The following is a 14,989-nucleotide window of genomic DNA, read 5'->3' on the forward strand; positions in this document are numbered from 1 at the left end:
AGTGGAACTTTTCTAAGATTAAACATTAGATGGTTTCCAAAGAAGAGCGATTTTTATGCAGGAAATTCTGGGCTCTAATCAGCAAAATTTCTGGTATCAAAAGCCAGGATTTTCCTTACATTCATAAAATGACATTTTCTATCCTGGCTTTTGAAACAAAAAGTAGGAAGCATCGATTCTCCTGGGAAGTAATATAAGATTTTTTCAAAAAAAAAAAAAAAAAAAATTGGGGCGCCTGGGTGGCTCAGTGGGTTAAAGCCTCTGCCTTCGGCTCAGGTCATGATCCCAGGGTCCTGGGATCAAGCCCCGCATCGGGCTCTCTGCTCTGTAGGGAGCCTGCTTCCTCCTCTCTCTCTCTCTCTCTGCCTGCCTCTCTGCCTACTTGTGATCTCTGTCTGTCAAATAAATAAATAAAAATCTTTAAAAAAAAAAAAATACATGATTGTAAGTGGGCTGCAAACAGGTGAGGATATTTTCTCCAGATTGACAAGGAGACAAATAAGTATCCCTAAAAAGAAAGGGATCCATTTAAAAAGAAACAGGTATGAAGTCTGAAAATATAAATCATAAAGAAATTTTGTAACTAGATATAAGATGTTGATTAGCATGTGTTTTTAGAAATCAGAGACCAGAAAGCATCATTTGCAAAGTTTATCTTCAAATGGAAAGAGAGGAAGGATAAATATAGCAAGAGGGAGTGAGGAGTGGGGCAAGAGACAAAGGGGGGACTGAGATTATATAGAAGATATGTATTTTGCTCATCAAAATCATGTACCCTGGAATAATGACCATTCTCTAGACGCCACATGGCCTGTATCATCTACCTCCAACTATTTCCTTTTGCTCTAATTCCATATTTGTAAATAATCATTTTTAAAAGATTTTATTTATTTATTAGAGAGCAAGTGCACAGGGCTGGGGGCAGGGAGAGGGAGAAGCAGGCTCTCCACTGAGAAGCTCCATCATGGGATCCTGGGACCATGACCTGAGCCAAAGGCAGACACTTAACCAACCGAGCCATCCTAGGACTTGGAAAGGATGAAAATGGGAAAAGACATTACTGAGAGACTAACAAAACCACAAAACTATTTTAAGTATTTTATATATATTACCGTCTTTAAAGGTACCTTAGATAATGTTAATTTTGGTCACTAGAATGTATTCTCCATTTTATAGTAATAAAAAAATTTAATGTGTTTAAAGGTGTGATTCTTTGAGTTGGTTCAGCATAAGTCACTCCCAGTGAGTGAACTTGTAAAATCAAAGTTAAGGATAAGACATTTATTCTAAGAGGATATTAAAAATTTCTCACAGTCCTATTCCAACTATTGCAGATTTGCAAGTCTTTATTGCTTCACTGCAAAATGAATCGTATATCAAAATGTGTCATTATTGGGCAACTTCTCAAATATTAACTGTAATTCTTTGCTGGTACCTGAATGCTTTGTTGCAAAGAAGACAAATGGTTGACCAAGTTCATTTATATGGTGTAAGAAAGTGGCATATGTAGCAAACACTATTAGGGCTAGTTGCTCACCAAATTATCCATTCTCTTCTCTGTTACTAAATCGTTTGTGTGGAACATCAATATCCCCAGCTCACCAAAAAAAAAAAAAAAAAATCCTGGTTTTCCTTATATGCCACAGTATCCATGTTATATAGTAGTTCTGGTCAACTACTGGCCAATGGAAATCTTCTAAGAAGTTTTACAATTTTTAAAAAAATTTTGATTCATATACATTTTTAGTCACAAGACTTTAAGTGAGATATCCACCTTGGGCTCTTCATTACAATCACCCTCTGCACAGGCTCACATCTGTGGAGAGCCACAGATCTTCTAACTCAAAGCAGGATGATGATCAGATCTAGAGCACTGCACTAGATAATTTCCATGGACACTATAATCTATTCAAATAGTGTACTCTTTATCTCTGGAACAGGATAACCAAATTAGATGGTATAGGAATTATTTCAGGCTATCCATGGACATAGAAATGCTTCTGACTCATTTTCTAACACCAGCCTAGTGTTAATACAAGTTGACTCCCCAAAAGTCTTGAATCAATGTCTACAGGTCCAGAGTAAATCCTAACCCATGATAATGGCACCTGTGTCTTCTGATGTCTTCTTCCCCAACCATACCCCCCACCTTACCTTCATAAATTGTTTCCTTTGGGAAGTGATGCGAAAACCTCTGGGTAGGCTTTTGCTTTTCTGATAAAGGCACTCTTCTTTCCTTTTTCTTCTCTTTCTCTCTGGAACATTGATATAGACATTTCACTCTAAGATTATTAATATATTATTTATTTGATAAAATTTATTAATTTTAAATTAATTTTTAATTAATAAATTGATAAATTTTTAAAATTTCATGAATTTTGTTTTCCCATATCAATAAAACCTAAGGCTAATGTTATTTATGTGTAGATATATACATATCAAGATTTAGGGAGCCTTACCACCTGAGGAACTTACTAGGTTAGATAACTATCAATCCTTTCATTGATAGATTAGTTTGTCTGTATTAGACAGTGGATTCTATTGTCCATAATAATTCAGTATCTTCATCAAATCAATGTTTGGAGTAAGGAAACAAATTTAGTCACCATGATCTGATTTTGATAAACATAAAATACTAATGGGAAATAATTTCTCCTTGATACAGAAATCTTCATGTCTTTAAACCCCAAAACCCCTCCAAGTTTGTTGTGCTAAATTCAGGAGAAGGAAATTCTAAAAATAAATGAAGCCAGAGTTGATAATACAGACATGATAGAGAAACTTTTGTTTCAACAGGTCAGACTGTTTCATAATACAGACATGATTGAGAAAGTTTTGTTTCAGAAGGTCATACTTCAGCATCAAGTATATCACACTTGGTAGCTTTTGAAGAAGACTATATTTTAGGTCATGGAACCTATTGCTACAGAAGCAATATATCAATTAGTTAGAGTTTCTGCACTTAGCAAGTTCATGGTCAGAATGAGAGTAAATAGCAGAAAAATGTTAAATCCATCTCATCCCTGTTATCTCATGTCTACAAATTCAAATAGATTTAAATAATAATTTCAAGGGTATAATCTAACTTCCATCATGGTAGATGATATTAGGCTATAAAGAATTTGATGGCTGAAAGGCGTACATCCTCTTTTATTTTATCCTTTGACCCCACATTGCCTAGACCTAAAAACGGGATCCAAGCACCAGTAATATCAGATACCAGTACTCACTGGTCTTAAGGAATCAGAGAAGTACATATGCCCAAGGTATCTAATTTAGTCCCTTGCCAACTAGAAGATTTGTGGAAAGAACTGAGGTTTCCTATACAAATCATAAAGTCACATAACTTAGGAGAGTAAAGATGGAATGAAATTTAGGGAACATCTAATTCAAACATCTTCTTTAATAGACCTAGAGACATGATGTGCCTTGCCCAGATTTACACAGCAATTTAGAGGACAATTTGGGTTTAAAACTCCTGTTGAATGACTCCAAATGAAGATTCAGTTTACCCTCTTATTTTTTTTAACATTTTAACTATTTTTAATTAAGATATAATTCACATGTAACATTGTATTAATTTTAGATGTGCAACATAATGATTTGATATCTGTATATGTTATGAAATTATTACCACAACAGTTTAATTAACATGCATCACTATAAATAGTCATAATTTTGTTTTGTGATGAGTTTTAAGATCTACTCTCTTAGCAACTTCCAAATATATAATACAATATTGCTAACTATGGTCACCACAACATATATTATATCTCCATAACTTATTTATCTAATAAACATTGTCTGCACCTTTTAACCCCCTTCACCCATTTTGTTCCCCCTCATGACCCTCACTTTTGATAACCTGTCCTCTGTATCTATGAGTTCTTTTTCATTTTTTTAAATTTTTGATTACACATATAAGTGAGATCATATAATATTTGTCTTTCACTTAGCATAATGCTGTCAAGGTCTACTCATGTTGTTACAAATGACTGGATTACCTTTCTTATGTCTGAATAATACCCCTGTGTGTGTGTGTGTAGTGTGTGTGTGTGTATAGGCACACACACGTGCATATATATGCATCACACTGTCTTTACTCACCCATCAATGGACACTTAGGTGGTTTCCATATCTTGCCATTGTAAATAATGTTGCAGTGAACATGGGGATCAAGGTATATTTTTGAGATAGTGATTTAATTTTCTCCAGATAAATACCCAGAAATAGAATTGCAGTCACTGTCTTTTATTACAAAGGCAGAGATCTCAGAAGGGAGCCACCATAGCTCAAAAAGTTCCCCAGTAGAGCCCAGAGAGCATAGAAATAGGTGGTGAAGGCACGCTGGAGTCACACTGGATAAGAAGTTCCAAGGCTCTAAAGAAAAATGCAATTAAACCCTAAAAATTTAGTGGAAAACTGAAGCAAGTAAATCATTTATTCTTAACTCACAAAAGGAACAAAAAATGATCTATGATTGCTATTTTCAAATAAAGTTTTTAAAAACATAAAAAGAGGCCAGTGACTATTTTCATTTTCTTTTTTTTTTTTAAAGATTTTACTTGTTTATTTGACAGAGAGATAGAGAGCACAAGTAAGCAGATCAACCGGCGGAGGGAGAGAGAGTAGCAAGCTCTCTGCTGAGCAGGGAGCCGGATGTGGGGCTCAGTCCCAGGGCCTTGGAATCATGGCCTGAGCCAAAGGCAGCCACTTAACCAAGTGAGCCACCCAGGTGCCCCTCATTTTCATTTTTTAGAACTAAAGAGTCTATCACTTGATTGAAAACTACTTTTATTACATAATGACCTTGAAAAAAATTACAACTTAATATTATGCTTAGTTGAAACTGAGATTTTTGTATTGGATTTTCATAACCATGAACTATTTCTTTTACTTTTCTTAAAATTACCTCCTTTAGACAACTGCATGTAATAATCCTCTATTTCACAATGAAGAATTATTGATATATAATAGTGTTGAATTAGACAAATGTTATGTTTTTTTGTTTTTTGTTTTTTTTTAAGATTTTATTTATTTATTTGACAGAGAGAGATCACAAGTAGGCAGAGAGGCAGGCAGAGAGAGAGAAAGGGAAACAGGCCCCCTGCTGAGCAGAGAGCCCAAGGCGGGACTCGATCCCAGGACCCTGAGATCATGACCTGAGTCGAAGGCAGTGGCTTAGCCCACTGAGCCACCCAGGCTCCCTTTATCTGGGTTTTTTTTTTTTTATTTCCAGCATAACAGTATTCATTATTTTTGCACCACACCCCGTCATCAAAAGAAATGAAATCTTGCCATTTGCAACAACATGGATGGAACTAGAGCGTATCATGCTTAGCGAAATAAGTCAAGCAGAGAAAGACAACTATCATATGATCTCCTTGATATGAGGAAGTGGGGATTGCATGGAGCACGGGGTGTGGACAAATGTTATGTTTTAAGATTTTTTAGCACATATTTGTTTTTAGAAAATCACCTATAAATGAATATGTGAACTTCTTGCAGAGAATTGCACTGGAATGATTATCACCATTTAAAAACTGCTTAAAACTAGAAAGAACTGAAGACATCATCATGTCCAGTCTCCCTAACTTCAGTACGTTAAAAATTAATAGCACCAATTTATACTAACCAACTTATTTACTTCTCTTTACATAGGCTCTAAACCTGTTGTACTGTTTGTGCATTTTCTATGAAGACTCAAGAGAGAAACCTCCCTCTTGGTCTCAGTATCAGAAATAGTTGTATTGCTCTCTAGCAACTCATTTGTTTGGAGACCAGTAATACCTTTTCCCTCATTTCATGTTTTGAACTTTTGTAAGTAATTCCACCTATAACTTTCATTTATGCACTCAATCACCTATTGTAGTTCCATTATATACTAAGCACACTCTTAAGCATCTCAGACACAGATATAAGCAAGGTCTTTACCCTTGTGGTCTCAAAATCAAATGAGGAGGACAAACCAGCAAATAACAGAAAATCCTTTTGCTTTATAAAATTAAAATGCCAGAGTATTTTGGGAACCCTTGGGAAAAGCATCTAATTAAATCATAGGCATGAGGAAAGGCATTTCAGGGAAGGGACATCTACACTGAACTCTGCAGGGTGAAAAGAAGTTCATTGTTTGAATTTTGAGGCTAAGTGTGGAAGTAAAGAGAATAAAACTTTTTACTAGAAAGAGAAGATGGAAAGCACCAAGTCCCAAAGGAAGGCAACAGCATGGAATGTGGCTAGAGCAGAAAATGTAGGGGGCAGGATGGTTAGGGGGTTAGTTGGACAGGGATGGAAAGACCAGTTCCTAAAGGACTTCATGTGTCTGACCAAGGATGTTGTCTGCTAAAGAGAGGGCATTGATGAACAACTGAAGAGTTTTAAACAGGGTAAAGACACTACTTGCATTTTTGGAAGATTGTTCTGGTTTGGAAATTGGGTAGGGTAGGAAACTGGAGATTAAGCTCCAAATGCTGGAAACAAATTAGGAAATGAAATTAATTTTCAAGCCAAAGATGAAATCTTAACAATAGGATGACAATAAGAGGGAGTAAAGAGGTAGAATCTATAATGAATTAGTGAGTGATTGGATTAGAATTGGGCATGGGAGGGTGCCCCTGGTTGGTTTAGTCCATTAAGTGTCTGCCTTTGGCTCAGGTCATGATCCCAGGGTCCTGGGATTGAGCCCTGCATTGAGCTCCCTGATCAACAGGGAGTCTGCTTCTCCCTATCCCTCTGCCCCTCCCTCTGCTGGTACTGTCTCTCTCTCTCAAATAAATGAAAATGTAAAAAAAAAAAAAAGAAGAATTGGGCATATGAATATGATATTCTATCATCCTATGAAAGGATAAGCAAGCCTGGACTTACAGTTTCTTTTCTGTTTGTAAAACTTACCTCCTATCACAAAAGGATTAAACTAAGGCTTGCGTGATTATCCAGAGTATCTAGGTGTCTGTACAAAGCCATTTTAGTTATTTTCAAAAGACTCACTGACCTGAATAAAATATCTGTGCACTTAAGCCTGAAATTCTACAATTAGAGTACATGTCTTTTGTTTAAACTAGACACTCTGCTTATAAAACATCTTATAAATCATTAACCCTCAAAGTAGATGAGTTTGTTATCCATTTTCCTGAGGAAATTAGGAGATTAGAATGAGCACATGAGATAATTTGAAGCTTAAGAGCAATGGAAGTGCGGTGGAAAGGAAGTATATGACCATCAAGGAGAGGATAAGTGCACAGAAAGAAGTAAACAAAAGGTGTACTCTCCTAGCCTGTCTCCTTTCTCCTGACCTTGCCCTATATCACACTGTGGATGAACAGCAAATATAAGCATCACGTTAAACCATAAATCATATAATATTATTCCTTCCCTCAAAACACTTATGTGGCTTTTCATTTCACTCTGACTAAAAGCCAAAGTCCTCATAGTGGCCTCCAAGGCCCTATAGATTTGGTTCCTTCCCTTGGTGTGTTCCACCCACCCTACTCCATTACTTTTCTGCTTGCTTATAAGCTGGCTTTCTTGTTGTTCCATAAACACCCTGGTATCTTCCTGCACCAGGACATTTGTTCTTTCTGTTTCCTGTGTTGTAATGATCTATCCCCAGAAAGCCAATGGCTTGCTTCTTCATTTTATTCGGGTCTTAACCTATATTTCCTGTTTTCATTGAGACATTCTCTGATCATCTTATTTAAAATCTGACCCTTCCCCTATACTCCTGCCTACTTATTTTCTTTCATAATACTTACCATCTAATACTATCCATGCTACTCACATACTTGTTTTTTATTGTCTGACTCTCTCATTGAAATGTAATCTTGCTGCATCCTCAGATGTGTACCACTGCTTGGCACATAATAAAGGTCAACAAGTATATGCTGAATTGAATTTCATTTCACCATAGGCCAGCCCTGTGGGTCAGGGAGTATTTGCAGACAGAGAAATAGAATATCACCAAGTAAGTCAGTAATAGATTTGGGATAAGGACACAATCCATTCTTGGTCCATGACTTTTACCTCTACATAAGTTCTGCTGTCGTTGTCATTCTTTCCTCCATTGTACTCATACTTCAAATAAAATTTTGATTAGAGCAGTTCACTTGGGGAATCCAAGGCATGATTCTTTTCATCTCAATATAAGGCAAATTTCCAAAACATTGCTCCAAAAATACCACCTTTTTCTTTGATGCCTTTGGCTCAGATTTTCTATGCTGGCCACACCAATCATGCTCAGTTGACTCCCAAGAGCTGAGAAGAGTCTTGCCAAAGGACTGACCTGAGATGGGATCTGCCAGATCTGTTCTGCCTTTAATTCTAGGAATAATACCTACCACTGACCAAGCCTTTAAGTTAGGATTTAAGTGGCTCCATGTATTTGGCTTCTTCTGCCATCTCTAATCATGGGAAAGATTACCTGACAATGAACACCAGTGATCTAAAAATTAAAATCGGGACATCTTGCCACAGCTATATTCCAGTTTGGATCCTGAGACCACAAGGTCATGTTAGCCCACACTTCACATTCCTTTCCCCTCATTACCAACTCCATCACAGACTTCATATCTTCTGCTCAAATGCCTCTTTACAGGAAACTTAACTAATTACCCTTCTCTCCACCACTGTTTTTTTTTTTTATATATACTTTCTCTCTGCTTTTTTGTTGTTGTTGTTGTTAGCACTTCCCACAATTTAGTACACATATATACATATACATACATGTTTGCTTACTTGTTTATTATTTGCTTCACTACTAAGATGTGTTTTTCATGAAGGCCAAAGTACCTAGACTATTGTGTGATATATTTTTTGTCTCCCTCCAGACTGTGTCCATATTATGGAAAATAACTATTCTTATTTATCTTTGGGTCCCCTTCAACTTTCTTTTATCCTTAGACTCCATGAAAGGAGATGACTTAACAATTTTTAGTATATATCATGTACTAAATATTGCAGAAGACAATTTCATATCTAAATTCATTTAAATTCCCAGCTACCTTATAATTTACCGCTATCTTTATCATCATTAGTTAAATATTGACATTTCTATTTCACAGATATGACGAGAATCAAAAAGAAAAACTCTTGTCCAGAGTAACAATAAAGTCAAATTTTATATTTGGTTCCCAATTCTCAGATGATGGTTATGATGATGATGATGATGATGATGAGATCATGGTGCTAATATATTATATTTCTTGAGTATTTTACATATGTTGGACTCTTTGCTAGACACTTTACAAACACTATCTCAGGTAGTACTAATAATAACAGCAACACCTTAAGCTTACATAATGCTAGTTCTACACAGTCTATATTATTAACTAATTTAATTCTCATAAAACCCCTATGAAGCTGTAACAAAAACTGTCTGCTGATCACAAAAATCATTTCCTTCCTTGACACTAACCAAATTCACCAATTTCCCTAGCTACTAGATGAGGCAATGTAGTTGAATTGTAATCAGTGAACTGTGGATGGAGGTGGACCACTTTCAGCCTACAAGAATCACGCATGTAATCCTTTCATTTTCTGGTTAGGGAATGGACATGACCCCCAAGGTAAGCTTGGAAGCCATGTGTAGAAGATATGAAAGCTGCCATGAGCTTGAGCCTCCTGAATGACTGTGTAAACTAGAGCCTGAATTCTGCCCCCACATCTCTGACCTTTGTTACCTGCATCTGCATTAGACTGCTTAATTACTAAGGTAAGCTGCTGAATTGGATGGTTTATTTCTTACGGTACTTGGCTTACTCATTTCTGAGCTCAGTAGTGTTCTTATCCATATTTCACAGATGATGAAACTGAGGCACTGAGAGTTTAAAGAAGAATTGAAAGGAGTTATTATCATCCTTATTTTATAAATAGGGAAATTGAGTCTCAGTGAAGTTGAGTATTTGGCCATACTATGTCAGTCAGTTTTAGTTAACAAAACAGAACCCACATTAAGTTGTTCAATAGGGGATATTTAGCATGTAGAACTTTTCCTCAAAGGGTTAGAAGAGCTGAAAGGACACATAAAACAGTGAGGTAATTCAGAGTTAAGGAATACCAGGAAACCATCAGCAGCCCTAGCACTAATGGGACAAGGAGTAGGTGTTGCTGTCAGAGCCAAACTACTTGGGTGGGCCACTAAGCTAGAACTGTAATGCTGCAGGAACTATAAAGAAAATGAAGCTACTGACTGCTTAAAGCACAGAGAGCCAGAGAGAAAGAACCTGGCTTCCCTCTTATTTCCAATGTTCTCCCAATGCCCTCCATTAGCTGATCCCACCCAGAATCCAACTGGCAAAAAAGCATATGAAATGTAGTTTGCTCAAGGCAATGCCCTTGCAATTCAAAATAGAGTAGGGGAAATACAAGGAATTGATCTAAGAGCAAATAGGCATGTGACCAGAATATTAACCAAAGTCTCACAGCCAGTAAGTGCCAAACCTGTGATAGGAACTTGGGACTCTCTACCTCCCAAGACACTTTAGACTTGGTCTTTCTAATATGCTATGCTATCTCTCAAGTTAACGTAAGTCTTTCTTTGTGTGTGGCATATCTTAAACGACTATTTGTTTTCATTTTACCTTTTAAAATCATTTAGTTCACAGGATAAAAATACTTTTTTTAGGATAAAAATCTTTATTAGAAAAAAAGAGGGAGACAGAAAAGTGATTGGTTATCTTTCTACCATCTTTCATATAGTTCTAGATAAATACAAAACAAATGGTATGGATGTCAGAAAATAGCACCATGATAGCAATATATAACCTAGTCTAAAAGCATGGGCTTTTATGTTGGACAAATCTGCTTTGTAATATGTGCCAATCACATTTATTGACTGATAATATTTGGGATAAAATTATTTAAAATCATTGAGCTTTAATTCCCTCACCTATAACATGGAGATTCTAAAACCAGCTATCGATAGCATTTAACCTAGTAGCAGCTATCACTGTAGCTCTTGCTGTTGGTGGCAGGTCATTCAGTAACCAAAGACAGGTGGAATTGGAATGGGATACAATGCAGTTCAGAGCATACCACACACTTTCTTCAAGTTATTCAGCACATTCAGCTAAAATTCAAAGTATGCAAAAGTCAGGGGATTTATGCTAGATAGACTCCCTCAAGTATGCTACAGACACTTGGAATGTTGACAGATTTGAAAAGAAAATTTATTGTAGATGCTGAAGCTTCAAAAATTCATTTTAGATCACTCTTAGTGATAGTACTTATGAATAATTTCATCATTTGTAATGAACTCTCAATAGAAAATGAATTTCAAGTGATTATATTCTAATGGAACAGTACAGAGGTTTATATAAGCACACTGAAGAGGTTATCAAGAACTTGGGTGAATTTAAATTATTTTGCCATTTTTTTCACTTGGGACCGGAATGCAGTATCAGCTAAAAATTCTACCTAAATATGCTTCTACTATTGTGCCATGGTAGGGGTTCTCTGATTCTTGTTTTGCATGATTTACCATGTGTTAAGTAGGTACTTTAGGTGATAAATTCCCTAAGATGAAAAGTAGATAATTTGATAATTTATAAGAATAAATTGGCAGATAGGATTTTTCTTAGTTTAATGCTGATAGGAATTCAATTTGAATGTTGATGAGAAGTAGCTGTTGGAATTCAAGTCTGATTCCAAGAGTTCAGAGACAGTATTAACTCCCTCTTCTTTGAGACATTTATAGTCTCAACATCACAATAATTTTTTTTTTTTTTTTTGCGTTTAAGCATGCTCTTAGACATAAGAAGTAACTTCCTTTTTCCTATTCTGTATTATATCTGCTGGTGGGATGAGTTGAAACCACATGCCATTTTTGGCATGCTCACGTGCTGTCCAAACTACAAATGCCCATTTCTCTACCCCGAGTGTTGAGCCACTGTAATATCACTCTGACAGCAGGGCTATTCTAGTTACAAGAAGATAAAGACACAAGGGAAGAAATAGCAACAGCAAGAGAGAATTTCATTATACCCAGAGTGGAGCAAATATGGGCTGTCCTTCCAAAGCCTTCAAAGGGCATCTCCCAAACCAGGAGGGACAGCCTCAGCAGGTGCATTCCTTCACCAAATGAAAATATTAAAACAGCTTTAGAGGCCAGCATTTTCCTACATTTCATTTTCCCTTTTATTCAGAAGAATGGTTTAGAGCAGGGTGTATGGTTAACCAGGACCACTGATATCCCAAAGGAAGATGTAAAGAAAGAGTTAGGAAATAGCATCTTCATAAAGTCACCGGAATGACTTCAGCTGAAGTGTCCATTCTATTTCACTTCAAGTTCAGTATAATAATGTACCCCACTAATCACAAAAATAAGATCCTGCACTAGACTCCTATGTGTCATTCATTCATTCACATATACACACACAAATTATCAAGCCAGTACTATATCCCAACCACAGTCCTGGAACCTAGGAATGGATATGGCAGTAAACAGAAGAGACAAAGATTATTACTCTTGTTGAGTTTGCATTCTAGTGGGATAAAAAGACAATAAGTAAAATAAAATATGTAATAGTTTGAAGCTGATAACTGTGATGGAGAAATTAAACAAGAAAGTAGATAAAGAATATTGGAGATGGAGAGTGTATCCACTGTCTTAAGTATCAGCATCACTGTCACATTGATAAAAGCTATAGGATTTAACTGAAAGTCAGTCTTATGATGTATACAATTTTTTTTAAATATTGAGTCTCAAAGTACTTGCAGAAGATTGACCCTAATCATTTGATTACTAGAAGTTTGGCGGTAATTCATGAACATTTGCAGGACAACACACTGGCTCATTTTATGAGAATTCTTAGAGGATAGGTCTTGGAGCATGCCTCGAAAATATTCCTACTGAATTAGTGGATTGGCCAGCTCTGACCCATCTTTCTTAGTCTTGTATCTCAACTTGACTCCTGGACCCTTGTACTCCTGGACCCTTGCATCTATTCACATGGTTGCTTAATGGCTCATGGTTAGGAGCTTTGTCTTTTACAGAACACAGTAGCATGGCATGAACAGTTTATTTAATGTTATACAATCTACTGCTGTAAATGGCTTTGTCCTTGCAAAGGACAAACAATGGACATTTAGGTTTTGATTTTTCTACTGCAGTCTGCCATAAATTACACAGAGCATCTTTTTCCCATCACAGATAACTAATGCTATAGGAATTTTCTAGATACACAGCCCAAATACCAGGGCTGCCTACCTTGTAGCCTGTACCCACAACAAAGGGCTTTACTACTCTGGGCTTATTAATAACTAGTAGTCTTTCTAATCACTTGCAAATGGGTCAGAAATCATATGTGTGGAATATGTGCTTCCAGAACATGGGGATATCTACCAAATATGCTTCCTTCTTAGTGGTAGAAAGTCCAAAGTAAAATAATTTGTCCTTTAATGTAGAGGGGATATTCTAGCATGCCTTAGAATACTGAACTTCTAAAAACTTCACTGATTTTGCAGGACACTAAAACTTCGTAAGATTTTTTTTTTTAAAGATTCTATTTATTTGACAGAGCGAGAGAGATCACAAGTAGGCAGAGAAGCAGGCAGAGGGGGAGGGGGAAGCAGGCTCCCTGATGGGAGGCTTAATTCCAGGACCCTGAGACCATGACCTGAGCCGAAGGCAGAGGCTTAAACCCACTGAGCCACCCAGGCGCCCAAATTCATAAGGTTTATTTTTCACCTTCTTCTCACATAAAGGAGTGCTTTTAATGTACTTGTCATGTCTTTCTTATCTGGTCCTATGAATATGAGGTCACTGATTCAGCTAATTAAATCCGTATTCTATGGACTATTCAACTCAGTTAATCCACATCCTTTTGGATTATATTATGACAGGCCCAGTGAGCTGGCATACTTGCAGCAAAATCATAAATGCAAAACATTGTTCATCTCTTGGGAATGTAAACTGCTTCCTCTGCTTCTTCCTAACAGAAATGGAAAAGAATGCATTTGCAAGATCAGTGGACACATACCACATCCTGAGGCAGTGTTAATCTGCTCTTGCAAAGATACTACATTGAGCACAGCAGTTGCAACTGGGACTAGTACTTGTTTAAATTTATGGTAGTTCACTATCATCCTCCAGAACTATTCTGGTTTTTTCTTTTTCATGGCAAGCATGGTGAATTAACTTATAAATATGACAGGATCATCATCCTTACAAACCTTAAAGGCTTTTTTTTTTAAAGATTTTGTTTATTTGACACAGAGAGAGAGCAAATGCAGGGGAAGCAGCAAAGGGAGAGGGAGAAGCAGACTCCTGTAGAGCATGGAGCCTGATGCAGGGGTCAATCCCAGGACCCTGGGACCATGACCTGAGAGCCAAAGACAGATTCTTAACCAACTGAACCACCCAGGCGCCCCACAAAAGCTAAAGGTTTTAAGGTAGGCATTATTTCTACCATTCCTCCACAGGATGAAGTTGTTCTTTTGTTTTTGTTTCTGTTTTTAAGATTTTATTTATTTATTTGACACAGAGAGAGGGAGATCACAACTAGGCAGAGAGGTAGGCAGAGAGAGAGGGAAAAGCAGGCTCCCACTGAGCAGAGAGCCTGATGCAGGGCTTGATCCCAGGACCCTGAGATCATGACCCAAGCCGAAGGCAGAGACTTAACCCACGGAGCCACCCAGGTGCCCCTGAAGTTGTTTTTATTTGCTTTGTTATTATCTTTCCTGGAATGGGAGAGTTCCAGTGCCCTTCATTTGGATTTCCCCTATAGAATAACTTATTCTACAAGCCAAAAAACTAATGTAGGAGTTCTGTCAACTATCAGCTAAGTCCATTCCAGTTAAGCATTTAAGGACAGGGAATAGTGGATCCAAGTTAACAGGCCCTGGACTAGGATACCATTTTTCACCTGGACCCCATATACATACTCCTACTCTTATGCAATGGATGCATGATAACATTGGGTCTCTAGGCATCAGTGTCACCTTGGCATCAATTTTCAAGGGCTGTTAAAATGTCTAGATATTGCCCTTTGCCCCA

Source organism: Mustela erminea, chromosome 10, assembly GCF_009829155.1.
Source record: "Mustela erminea isolate mMusErm1 chromosome 10, mMusErm1.Pri, whole genome shotgun sequence".
In the NCBI taxonomy this organism is placed as follows: domain Eukaryota; kingdom Metazoa; phylum Chordata; class Mammalia; order Carnivora; family Mustelidae; genus Mustela; species Mustela erminea.